The sequence below is a fragment of the Ambystoma mexicanum genome, chromosome 14 (assembly GCF_040938575.1).
Source record: "Ambystoma mexicanum isolate Mex_15411 chromosome 14, UKY_AmexF1_1, whole genome shotgun sequence".
Lineage (NCBI taxonomy): Eukaryota > Metazoa > Chordata > Amphibia > Caudata > Ambystomatidae > Ambystoma > Ambystoma mexicanum.
This window is the reverse complement of record NC_090940.1, coordinates 33,849,038-33,863,043: the sequence shown is the minus strand read 5'-3', so window position 1 is coordinate 33,863,043 and position 14,006 is coordinate 33,849,038.

Sequence of the window (14,006 nt, the reverse complement as noted above, 5' to 3'; positions counted from 1 at the left end):
AACGGCCATAGTCCAGGCCTTACCCCCTCACAGACCTGAAGACTGTGCCATAGATACAGATCCCTCAGCAGTGATTCCCTTTTGCAGAATGTTCATTCTTTCCGAACCTGAGAAAAAGGCCCTCCGAGAATACCTGAACACCAATCTTGAAAACGGCACCATAAGACCCTCAAAATCTCCAGCGGGTGCTTCATTGTTCTTCGCTCCCAAGAATGACACCAAGGAACTCAGACCTTGCCTCGACTATCGTGGCTTAAATCAATGCACCCTCAAAGATCGGTCCCCACTGACCCTGATCTTGGATATCCTGGAAGCTGTGAGAGGCGCCATAATATTCATGAAGTTGGATCTCCGGGGTGCCTACCATTTAATCCTTGTCCGGGAAGGAGACGAATGGAAAACAGCCTTTAGAACACCCTTTGGTCACTATGAATATCTAGTCATGCCCTTTGGACTAGCTAATGCCCCTGCAGTTTTTCAGCGTTCTATGGATAGGGTGCTTTCTGACATGTTATTCCTCTTCGTCATTGTCTATCTGGATGACATGTTGATCTTTTCCAAGGATCCTCTAAAGCATGAAGAACATGTAAAGGCAGTATTTCAACGACTCCGTGAACACAAACTTTTTGCCAAACCCGAAAAATGCTTGTTTCACGTTACTTCTGTTCACTACCTAGGTTACATCCTTAGCCCAGAAGGAATTGGTATGGACCCTTCAAAGGTAAAAGCCATACTGGCTTGGCCCGCTCCCACATCTGTGAAACAAGTTCAATCCTTTCTGGGGCTTGCCAACTTCTACCGGAAGTTCATTTCTACCTTTTCCGAGATCGTTCAGCCGATCGTTGCTCTCTTGAAGAAAGACATCCCCTTTATCTGGTCTACACCGCAAGATAAAGCAATCCAACGATTGAAGACAGAGTTCATGCAAGCCCCCATCATGGCCTAACCCGACATAAATCGCCCATTCCTAGTGGACACGGATGCCTCTAACTACGCCATAGGAGCGGTCTTGAAACAGGTACTTGAGGATAAACTGGAACACCCCATTGCTTACCTCTCACAAACCCTGACTCCCAGTGAGACACACTATTCCGTCCTGGAAAAGGAACTGTTAGCCATCTGCCAAGCCTTCACTTAATGGCGACATCTACTTCTGGGTGCTAGATATCCAGTTCAAGTCCGCACGGACCATTGGAATCTTCAAATTCTACAGTCGTTGGAGTGCAGGAACAGTCGTCAGGCGCGTTGGGCCTACTTCTTTGCCCAGTACCAATTCCAAATCACTCATGTTCCCGGATCACAAAACATGATTGCTGATGCCTTATCTCGACGTCCTGACTATGTAACCACTGAAGACAAGACCTATCCTAAGATGTTTCCCCACACGATCTTTGTAGCTCAAGCAGTCAACCTCCTGGAAGAAATCTGAGTGGAAACCCAGTCCTCTGACCTCTGGAAGGATATTTCAAGGAAGAATCCATGGACCCTAAGAGTTAAGGAAGGATATTTATTCAAGGACAATGCACTGGTCATTCCTACACAGAAATTACAACAAAGAATGATAAACCTCTGCCATGATACCCTTCACTCCGGACATCGTGGTATAACTAACACCCTCCGTCTTATACAAAGACAGTTTTGGTGGCCTGGAATGAAGACCGATGTACAACAGTACATCAAAGCTTGTGCTGTCTGCAGTCAAAACAAATATGATAACAAGAGAACGGCGGGTCTTCTACTGCAACCATCGCTGCCAACAAGACCATGGGAATTCATTGCTACAGACTTCATTGTGGAATTACCACCTTCCCGAGGATACACAACCATCATGGTAACCATAGACTTGTTCACTCATATGGCTCATTTTACGCCTCTGTATAAACTACCATCCTCCTCAGAACTTGCTGGAATCTTCCTGGAACACATTTTCCGTCTTCATGGACTTCCTTCCAAGATCATATCGGAACGAGGACCTCAATACGTCTCACAATTCTGGAAACATCGGTGTCGTATTCTAGGGATCCAACGCACTCTCTCATCAGGTTATCACCCACAAACCAACAGAGCCACAGAACGTGTAAATCAGACTCTAGAGCAATATCTTTGTTGTTTTGCCACCAAGGTTCAGGATGACTGGTCTCTCCTTATGACCTTGGCCGAGTTTGCCTACAACAATTCTGATCACTCAGCAGTCAAGGTCAGCCCTTTCTATTGCAGTTAAGGTTTTCACCCGTCCGTTTTACCTTCTGTTCTTCCACATCCCACACCAGTACCTACTCTCGACTCATGGATTGAGACTCTCATCAACATACACAAGGAAGCCAAGGAACAATTGGAAGAGGCCCAGACACGCACTAAGCGTTATGAGGACTCCAAAAGAAGACCAGCGCCTTCTTATTCTGTTGGTGATCAAGTCTGGTTGTCCTCGAAACTATTACCACGACATCTATGGCCAAACAAATGAGCTCCCCGGTACTATGGACCATTTTCCATAAAGGAAATCATCAATCCTGTCTCATTCCGGCTCAAGCTACCAGACTCCTGGAAGAGAATACACCCAGTCTTTCACGCTTCTCTATTGAAACCCTACATCCGATCCACCCGGAAAACCTGCAGACCCAGTCCTGTGATTGTGGACAATCAACTGGAATATGAAGTGTCCAGAATATGCGATTCCAGGTATAAACGGGGTCGACTTCAATACCTGGTTGAATGGAAAGTATATCCTCCTAGTGAGAGAACCTGGGAACCAGTTTCTAACCAAAATACCCCTTGATTGCTTAGAAGATTCCATCTCATACACCCGGGCAAACCTGGTGGAACAGGTCTTTGGATGAGGCATGCAGTCATGACCCATAGAACCTGCCCTTTCTGGACTTCCTGGTCCTTATCACGACGGGGCTTGTATTCTTTGTTACTCCCAACATGGCCTTGCCAAGTGACTTGCCTCGCACCAGCCTTTATGTCGGACACGGCACGTTCTATAAATTGGCCATGCCCCCGCGGCCCTGCGCGTCTCAACGCTATCTTTAGGTAGTGACTAGATGTGTGTGTGCTGTTCGGCGAATCCACTATTCCTAGTTTCCTGGTCCCTTCTTCCTTCCTTCCACCTTTTCCCTCTAAATCTGCTCCCGGAATCCTCATCCCTAGCGACTGCTACCTTCTTCCTGGACATCCTGGAACTGCAACCTTCCTGGAACTCTGAACCCGCTCTAGAGCCGGACGAGACTCAAGCAAGCCTATACAAGACCTGATCCATCCACAAGAGGAATCCTCCCGCGGAACAGAGCAAGACGCGATCCCAGGTGAGACGGGGGGAGATTTACGACAACAGGGATGAGAGGAAAGAAGCAGATGCACGGAGAGCAGGTCGGGTACAGGAGTCTCCTCACACCATCCCCAGAACTGGCTACGGGAGACCAGGCAAAGCGAGTAAGGAGTGCAACATGGAGGATAGGGATGAGAGGAGAGAGGCCGATGCATGGAGAGAAGGTTGCGTACAGGAGTCTCCTCACACCATCCCCAGAACTGGCTATGGGAGACGAGGCAAAGCAAGCACGGAGTGCAACATGGAGGATAGGGATGAGAGTAGAGAGGCCGATACATGAAGAGCAGGTCGGGTACAGGAGTCTCCTTACACCATCCCCAGAACTGGCTATGGGAGACGAGGCAAAGCAAGCAAGGAGTGCAACATGGAGGATAGGGATGAGAGTAGAGAGGCCGATACATGAAGAGCAGGTCGGGTACAGGAGTCTCCTTACACCATCCCCAGAAATGGCTATGGGAGATGAGGCAAAGCGAGCAAGGAGTACAACATGGAGGATAGGGATGAGAGGAGAGAGGCCGATGCACGGAGAGCAGGCTGGGCACAGGAGTCTCCTCACACCATCCCCAGAACTGGCTATGGGAGACAAGGCAAAGCGAGCAAGGAGTGCGACATGGAGGATAGGGATGAGAGAAGAGAGGCCGATGCACAGAGAGCAAGCCGGGTACAGGAGTATCCTCGCACCATACCCAGAACTGGCTATGGGACACGAGGCAAAGCGAGCAAGGAGTGCAACATGGAGAATAGGGATGAGATGAGAGAGGCCGATGCACGGAGAGCAGGTTGGGTACAGGAGTCTCCTCGCACCATCCCCTGAACTGGCTATGGGAGATGAGGCAAAGCGAGCAAGGCGTGCAACGTGGAGGATAGGGATGAGAGGAGAGAGGCCGAGGCATGGAGAGCAGGTCGGGTACAGGAGTCTCCTCACACCATCCCCCAAACTGGCTATGGGAGACGAGGAAAAGCGAGCAAGGACTACAACATGGAGGATAGGGATGAGAGGAGAGAGGCAGATGCACAGTGAAAAGGTTGGGTACAGGAGTCTCCTTGCACTCCCCAGAACTGTCTATGGGAGACGAGGGAAAGAGAGCAAGGAGTGCAACATGGAGTATAGGGGTGTGAGGAGAGAGGCCGATGCACGGAAAGCAGGTTGGGTACAGGAGTCTTCTCGCATCATTCCCACAATTGGCTATGGGAGACGAGGCAAAGCGAGCAAGGAGTGCAACATGGAGTATAGGGGTGTGAGGAGAGAGGCCGATGCACGGAAAATAGGTTGGGTACAGGAGTTTCCTCACACCAACCCCAGAACTGGCTATGGGAGACGAGGCAAGCGAGCAAGGAGTGCAACATGGAGGATAGAGATGAGAGGAGAGAGGCCGATGCACGGAGAGCAGGTTCGGTACAGGAGTCTCCTTACACCATCCTCAGAACTGGCTATGGGAGACGAGGCAAGCGAGCAAGGAGTGCAACATGGAGGATGGGGATGAGAGGAGAGAGGCCGATGCACGTAAAAAAGGTTGGGTACATGAGTCTCCTCACACCATCCCCAGAACTGGCTATGGGAGACGAGGCAAAGCGAGCAAGGAGTGCAACATGGAGGATAGGGATGAGTGGAGAGAGGCCGATGCACGGAGAGCAGGTTGGGTACAGGAGTCTCCTTACACCATCCCCAGAACTGGCTAAGGGAGACAAGGCAAAGTGAGCAAGGAGTGCAACATGGAGGATAGGGATGAGAGGAGAGAGGCCGATGCACAGAGGGCAGGTTGGGTACAGGAGTCTCCTCGCACCATCCCCAGAACCGGCTATGGGAGACGAAGCAAAGTGAGCAAGGAGTGCAACATGGAGGGTAGTGATGAGAGGAGAGAGGCCGATACATGGAGAGCAGGTTGGGTACAGGAGTCTGCTCGCACCATCCTCAGAACCGGCTATGGGAGACGAGGCAAAGCGAGCAAGGAGTGCAACATGGAGGGTAGTGATGAGAGGAGAGGGGCTGATGCATGGAGAGCAGGTTGGGTACAGGAGTCTGCTCGCACCATCCCCAGAACCGGCTATGAGAGACGAGGCAAGCGAGCAAGGAGTGCAACATGGATGGTAGTGATGAGAGGAGAGAGGCCGATGCATGGAGAGCAGGTTGGGTACAGGAGTCTGCTCGCACCATCCCCAGAACCGGCTATGGGAGACGAGGCAAAGCGAGCAAGGAGTGCAACATGGAGGATAGGGATGAGAGGAGAGAAGCCGATGCATGGAGAGCAGGTTGGGTACAGGAGTCTCCTTACACCATCCCAAGAACTGGCCATGGGAGACGAGGCAAAGCGAGCAAGGAGTGCAACATGGAGGATAGGGATGAGAGGAGAGAGGCCGATGCACGGAGGGCAGGTTGGGTACAGGAGTCTCCTCGCACCATCCCCAGAACCGGCTATGGGAGACGAGGCAAAGCGAGTAAGGAGTGCAACATGGAGGGTAGTGATGAGAGGAGAGAAGCCGATGCATGGAGAGCAGGTTGGGTACAGGAGTCTGCTCGCACCATCCCCAGAACCGGCTATGGGAGACGAGGCAAAGCGAGGAAGGCGTGCAACGTGGAGGATAGGGATGAGAGGAGAGAGGCCGAGGCATGGAGAGCAGGTCGGGTATAGGACTCTCCTTGCACCCTCCCCAGAACTGGCTATGGGAGACAAGGCAAAGCCAGCAAGGAGTGCAACATGAAGACTAGGGATGAGAGGAGAGAGGCCGATGCACGGAGAGCAGGTCGGGTACAGGAGTTTCCTCACACCATCCCCCAAACTGGCTACGGAAGACGAGACAATGCGAGCAAGGAGTGCAAAATGGAGGATAGGGATGAGAGGAAATAAGTACATGCACGGAGAGCAGGTCGGGTACAGGAGTCTCCTCACACCATCCCCAGAACTGTTTATGGGAGGCGAGGCAAAGAGACAAGGAGTGCAACATGGAGGATAGGGGTGAGAGGAGAAAGGCTGATGCACAGAGAGCAGGTCGGGTACAGGAGCCTCCTCACACCATCCCCAGAACTGGCTATGGAAGACGAGGAAAAGTGAGCAAGGGGTGCAACATGGAGGATAGGGATGAGAGGAGAGAGGCAGATGCACGGAGAGCAGGTGGGGTGGAGGAGTCTCCTCACACCAACCCCAGAACTGACTATGGGAGACAAGGCAAAGCGAGCAAGGAGTGCAACATGGAGGATAGGGATTAGAGGAAAGAAGCAGATGCATGGAGAGCAGGTCGGGTACAGGAGTCTCCTTACACCATCCCCAGAACTGGCTATGGGAGATGAGGCAAAGCGAGCAAAAAGTGCAACATGGAGGATAGGGATGAGAGTAGAGAGGCTGATACATGAAGAGCAGGTCGGGTACAGGCGTCTCCTCGCACCATCCCCAGAACTGGCTATGGGAGACGAGGCAAAGCAAGCACGGAGTGCAACTTGGAGGATAGGGATTAGAGGAGAGAGGCCGATCCATGGAGAGCAGGTTGGGTACAGGAGTCTCCTCACACCATACCGAGAACCGGCTATGGGAGACTAAGCAAAGCGAGCAAGGAGTGCAACTTGGAGGATAGGGAGGAGAGGAGAGAGGCCCATGCTTGTAGAACCCTCAGTCACAGGCACCACCACTGGCACCACCACTGCCGTGCACCAACTGCCATGCATGTACACGTTCAATGCAAACGTCAAAGTGCCCCATGCAGTGCACCTTTGCCACTTGTATGAATGCCCGGCGCACAATTGTGACTGTTGTCTGACAAGCACAGGGGAATAAGTCAGTGGGATAGATGTGAGATGGATAACATGTCCATGCAGTGATGTTGGCAACTACTGTGATGCCAAAGAAGTAACGTGTATACTGTGCCCTCTGTGCATGTGAGCCCTCAGGCTGTATTGATACATGTCAGTGTATGTCCAGATTGCAGTGCAGGTGTCATGTAGTGTGTGCAGACACTGTTGTGGCGGTGGCATGGCAATTACCACACCACACCGCACCATGGGGATATGCATGCAGGGCCTGTTGGTGGCTCATGTAGTCCCACCCACATCAGTGCACCCGAGGGAGTACAACACATCTCAGTATGGATGACACACATTAGCCATCACAGCGTGCATCACAGTGCATGACATACATACTTACCATGGTCCGGGATGTATGAAGTAGCATATAATACAATTACATGTTCTGTGAACGTCAGTCCTAATACATGCATTCCATGGCTCACATTGTGTCCCTGCCCCCCTGTAGGTGATTCCAGATATCCACTACTGCCCTGGCTAGTGACCCCCCTGAGGGATTCACAGTCGTGCCCATGTGCGAACAAGGGAAACCATCGAGCAGACTTTGGACTGTTAAAGACATGTTTCAGATGCCTACACAGGTCATGGGATGCACTTATGTACAGGCCAGAGAAGGTGGGGCAGATAGTCCTGGCCTGTGCAATGTTGGATAATATCTGCATTAAATTAAACATACCCCTGCTCCCAAACCTGTACATGCCACCACCAGAGGGCAGAGATGATGATGGTGAGGCAGCACCAGCCAGGCATAGGCATGTCACATGGACACCAGGGATAGGCGTATTGTCCAACAAGAAATCATAGACAACGTCTTATGAGGCCCCCTCACTGTGCACCACCCATGATACGTCACTGTATTCGATGTACTCACTCAATAAAATCCATACACCTGAATAACGACTGTCCACTCATTGTTGCAATTGATTAAATGTATGTATTGAATTGTTCTACAAATTACAGATCAAACCCTGTGCCTACCACTCGTTCCCCAAACACCCACCACCCCCTCCCAACGCACCCAACACACCCTCCTCCACCACCACCCCTTCACAGACACCTAATACCCGAAACCACACACCCACCACCCCCTCCCCATACACCTTAACAATAAAGTGTCACATGTACGATTCCGCAATCTCACACTGTGCCTTTTCATGGAAGGTCCCTTGCCATTGGCAGGTGTGCCTGTAAGTCTTTGTGAGTGGCGCCTAGGGCTGCTCTGCACCTAGCTCGCAGGGGTGGCTGTACTGGAGGTGGGGTGTGAGCCCTGCACACTCATGCACTACTGGTTTGCCTGCAGGGGCAGTGCCACAGTCTCAGCCAGAGCTGACGCCCCCTCATTGCCCCCACGGACCATCTGAGGCAGGAGGATGAGGGCAGATATACAGCCCAGGGCATTGGCACAGCACCAGCCAGTTGCCTGTATGGATTCCTGTATTAGCTGGGCCTCAGTCACGTGGTGGCATTGGATTTCTGCCATCTCATTATGGCGGGCCACCATGTGACGGATGTGTTCGTCCATCTTTCGGATGGACAGCATTGGTGATCGTGGTGGGTTGTGACGGGTTGAGGGACTGAAAGTGGGAGAAGGATAAGTGGAGTGCTCTGATGTGGCATCTGTGTCTTGGTCTCCATCTGCTGCCTCTGCCTCATCGGAGGTGGTGCCATGGTATGTGGGGGCATGATGGGTGATGCACGCTTCATATGGTTGTCAAAGCGGTGCCACTGCCTAGGCCTTTGCAGCTGCTGGTCTTGGGCTGCTGGCTGGGCCTGTGTAGCAGGCTGCTGGTCTTGGACTGCTGGCTGGGCCTACGCAGCAGGCGTAGCCACCAATGTCGTTTGTGTGAACCGTTGAGACCAACAATGTTACTGTCAGTGGATGAGCCTGTAAGCATGAGATGACAGAGCATTAGATGCTTGTGTGTGACATCGATGCACCTGCATTATGCTAGTTCAGCATTGCATGTTCCCTGGCCTGGTCAAGATGTCTGGGGATGGATTGTGCACTGATGTGTGCATGCATATATGGTTTGAGTGCATTTTGGTTGGACTCATGGTATGGTGGCATGTTGCTGTGTGTGCATTTAGGGTGTGCTAATTGCCCAGTCATGCCATGGTGCACATGAAAAGTGCTCAGGTGCATGGATGCTTGTTGTGTATAATGCTATTGCATGGCTTACATTGACCCCAACCACAGTCATCTATGTTCACACAGAGATTTTTTATGTTGACGTCACACCTACTACCCCTTTCCTTGGACACATTTGCCTGATCTGTTGTGTGTGCACTATTTGTGTGGTGCTGGGCATTCTGGTGTGGCTTGTACTCCCTGCCATCCCCTTGGCTCCCGGCTCCGGCCTCTGCACGTCCAATGCTCTCAATATCCTCCAGAGGTATTATGGAGCTGCATCGCTCTTCTCACGGCATGAGCTTGATGGGGGAGACCGTCCCGCCTCCTGTGGCCAAGGTCTCAAGGCGGTGGGCTGCCAGCAGGCTGCGCACTGGCAGCCGTAAGATGTCCCACCGCTTTAGGCAGTCTTTTGGGGTTCGGGGGACGTGCCCCCCTCTGTCACTTTATTGACCACCTCCTGCCATATGGCCGACCTGCAGTGTTGGCTGGTGTGGCAATTGTTCCAGCCAAACAGCGTCTCAGCGCTGTTCCAAAATGTAGTCAGTCAACAGGGTCAATTCTGGATCTGAGAAGCAAGGCTTCTGGAGCCAGACTTCAGGCAGCCTACTCTTCATGATTCCAGAAATCCTGGGGTGTTACCGTGTGTGGATGGCAACAGGAAATGCCCGATTTAAATTGGATTGAGTTTTCCAAAATGACCGCTGGCCAAATTCCAGTTCTTGCAATGACGCTCTGTTTCCGGGGCTGGTGTTTCAGGTGCTGGTGTTTCCATCAATATGGGGATGGAGGAACTGCTGTTACTGGTATGTTTTTCTACGGTGGCACCCGCCTTTCAAACTTGTGCTGCTGTTATCGTCATGCTGGTGATTGCGTTTTATGGAATTGCGGGATGTGTGCACCCGCGGAGTTGGAATATGCCAGTGATTCCGCTGCACCAGTAGTTGTAACGGTGCTACCGGATTGGCAGAATCTCCGGCATCTTTCAGGAAAGCTCATAATGATGGCCTTAGTATTTGTAATAGCAATAAAGTTCACATTTTGCAGTTTTTAGATTCCAAAGTATTGATTTTCTCACTTGTTCTTTACATTTCATGAGATTCATCATGTTTTATCTTCACACATTAGAGTCCAAATGATACATTAAACTTGACACAATTACTTTGTTCAAATAACCATTGACCTCAATAAAGTTCAAATGTTTCATTTTATAGTTCAATCTGGTGCTTTTCTTGGACCTTTTCAATTTGTCTAAAAAAGGATACTCTATTTCTGTAGTGGTAGTGTTCATGAGCCTTCTTGATCTGTCGCACTATTGCTCACTGATTCTATATCTATATCTGGGGATGAAGTTACTGTCAGTAGAGGTCATTGGGCCTCATTCCGAGTACGGCGCTAACCAATGGCGCTATTAACGCCTTGGTTGACGCCGTACCCGGACCAGCAGCACCTTGGTGGATGGCAGAATTACCGCCCCATTCCAAGGTTGGCGGGGCGGTAATTCCCCATTCACCAAGGCTCTTCCCCATTCCCAAATGAGCCCCCATAGGGCTCAATGGGAATGAGGAAGATGCAAATAACGGTGACTGTTCATTATGGTCACCGTTATTGGCTTGGAGGCCCCTTTGCGCCCTCGACTTCAACACCTGCTCAAAGCAGGCGTTAAGGGCGAGGGCGCAGAGGGAACTCGGAGTATGGCGGTAAGGGATCACCGCCACCGGTCTCGTTACCGGTGGCCGCTATCCCTTACCGCCATACTCGGAATGAGGCCCATTGTTTCCTTGCTGCTGTCTCTGTAATGTTTTTAGTTCATGTTTCCTGTGAACAGTACATATACTTTTGTTCTTATAATAATTTTCGTCTCAATTTTTTTTTCTGTTTCTTTTGTTTTAATTCTGTTGTAATTTGGCTAGGTAATCGTCTAGGATCTGATCATTTTTAAAGGTAATTTTCGGAAGACCCGTAGCCTCCAGTTTCTCTTAAATTTGGTTGATTTCCTTAAGTGTACGTTCATGTCCTCTGGTTGATTGATGACTCTCATCATCATTTCTTTAGAGTTGTTGGTGAGTAAGTGTTCCCAATCATTAAGTGCTTCTATATCTTCCTCTTGAAATTTAGGGAAGATACATATTCTCTGCCCTTGTTGTACTTCTCGGTACGTTTACATTGGTTTGATCTCCCACCACTTAGATAGTTCCTTTTTGGATAGTGTTTCAAATTGTTCAACTAGGTTCCATAATGATGGAGAAGATGTTCTAGTGGATGTGTTGGTTTTGTTACACACTTCACCAAAACTCCTGAACCGCATTGATATTTCTTATTCTTATGAATCCAACCACAGCTGTCGGGATGTCGTTCCTCCTGTTCATGTCGATTTCATCGTGCTTCTGTAGGTGCGCATCATAGGAGAGTCATGTTCCAGCCTCAGACCCTCACACAATCTGTTTGGAGTGTTTGGGGGCCGAGATCCAATGTGATTGATGCACGGCCTGCAATGCTTTAACACCACTGAGTCTGGTGCCAAAGGGCTAAAAAGCTTTTTTACCGGATCTTGTTCCGCTGGGCCTTTGAATCCTATTACCAGGCCCTGACTTGAGGGTCACCTTTACACAAAAGGACTACGAGCACAACCTCTGAGACAACAAGCCTCCAGGGGATACCTATGAGGTCCCAAAGAGAACTGGGCACTTGCTTGAGGGCCCCTCCATTTCGCCACTTTAGGGCTCTGGGCCAGACAAACTTTACCTGTGCACTCCCATTTTGCCCCATCAGTCTCAGTACTGCAAAATGACAGCAAGAAGAGAAGGGTGAACTACACGAGCAACTTCATTGGACAAGACGCCATCATCAGTACACTCCTCACCTTCTGAAAGGGACACGGATCCTGCTTCAAGAACCCACACACATCCAACAGGGGGTAGATCTATTCCAAGTCAAGAACAAAATGTTAGGGGGGAATGGCTGACAGGAGAGGTTCCCTGGTACACAACATGCCCAACAACCTCCAATACAGTGAGATACTCGGATGTGTGGGTTCAGCAACCTAGGCAAGTTCCCTGCGTACCTGTAACATCAACGTCGAGCATGACGGGAGCCACACCTTGTACGTCGGTGCAGAGTTCACCAGCTTGTGAGGACAAGCTTTTTGAGAGGTTGTTGAACCTCATGAACTCGCCAGAGATGTCAGATATAATGAATGGCCTAATCAGGGAGATCATGCCACATGATCAGCCACAATCTCAAGCGCCACAACCTCCAGCACCAGCTCAACCTCCTGCCTCTGCCTCCCTCTCCTCCTCCACTGATCATGGTTCTACTGATCTTACAAGGGGAGGAACCTCAACCTCCTGATAGAGGCACTGACAACCAAGGGCCTTTGGATACTTCCCATGGGCGACATACAAGACAACCATCTATTGTATCTTGTTCAGAAAACAAGAACATGTACAGACTTCAACTCTGCTTGTGCAGGAAGGAAAGAAACTAGGAAACAGGCCTTCTCTGTCTATGCCCCAAGACTCTGGAACCTCTTACCCATCGATATCCAACTCACCCCCTTGCTTCTGCAGTTCAGGAAGGAACTCAAGACCCTCCTCTTCAAGGAATGGCTCCTCCCTAATACCTAGGTCCGTACATTGTCCACTCCCCACCATACCTGAGACTGGGTTATCTGATCCCCACTGTTTCCCACACCCTCCCGTTCCTTGTGGATCCATTGCGGCAATGGTCCTCCCCTGTTGTTAAATCCCCACTCCCTTGTTTCTCTGCTCCCTAACCTTGTTCTTCCCGCTTCTCGACGCTAGGTCTGCGCTCAGTAAATACCCTAATAATGATAAGAACCATCTGCATCCGGTCCAGGAGAACAGGTCGTAAGACACTGTTGAGGAAGAAGAGGAAGCAGACTTTCCCTCTTCAGCTACGGCCTTTCATGAAAGACTAGACTGCTTGGTGGAATTTATGGGAGTTCCTACACCATGGCAGAAACAGCCATAGACTCCTGTGCTGGCAGATGTTTTAGCACTTCGGTCTTCAGATAAGTCTGCCATACCTATGCAAAAGGATGTGCTGACAGTAGCTAAAACTCATGTCTCTCAGTCAGCAAAAAGCTAGACGTACGATACAGACAGCACGGTTCCGAGGGACCTTTACTATTATCTCATCCGCAACTTCATTCATCCGTTGTAGCAGCTGCTTCGTTATATTTCAAACCTAGTGGGCTGTATCTTCTGCTGCATCATCAACATCCTCATCATTTTTCCCGAAAGAGCACAAGTGGCTAGAAGCCTTTGGAAGCAAGGAATACACTAACACACTGTTACACTTACATCGGGAAAATAGGATGCATTGCTAACTTCTGCAAATCAGCGGTAAGGGAGGGAGATATTGCATCTGATGACTGAGAAGCAGACAGCTTTTAAGTCTGTTCTAATGGAGGCAAAACTGGTGGCTCGAGATCTGTTAGAATATTCAGTCCCACATATTGATACTGCCAGCAGGGGCGTGTGCATTGTGGTGGACATGAGAAGGTCTGCTCAGATGCATGGCACTAATTTCACAAGTGATGTACAAGACAAAGTACTAGGCCTTCCTTTTGAAGGTTGTGAACTTTTCCACTTCAGACAATGGGCCTCATCACGAGTTTGGTGGTAACCCTTAAATGTGGCGGTAACACTATTACCGCTGCATTTAAGGGTCCGCCAAATCACAGCCTTGGCAGATTTTCCCCCAGCTCAGAGCTGGGGGCAAATCCGCTGCAA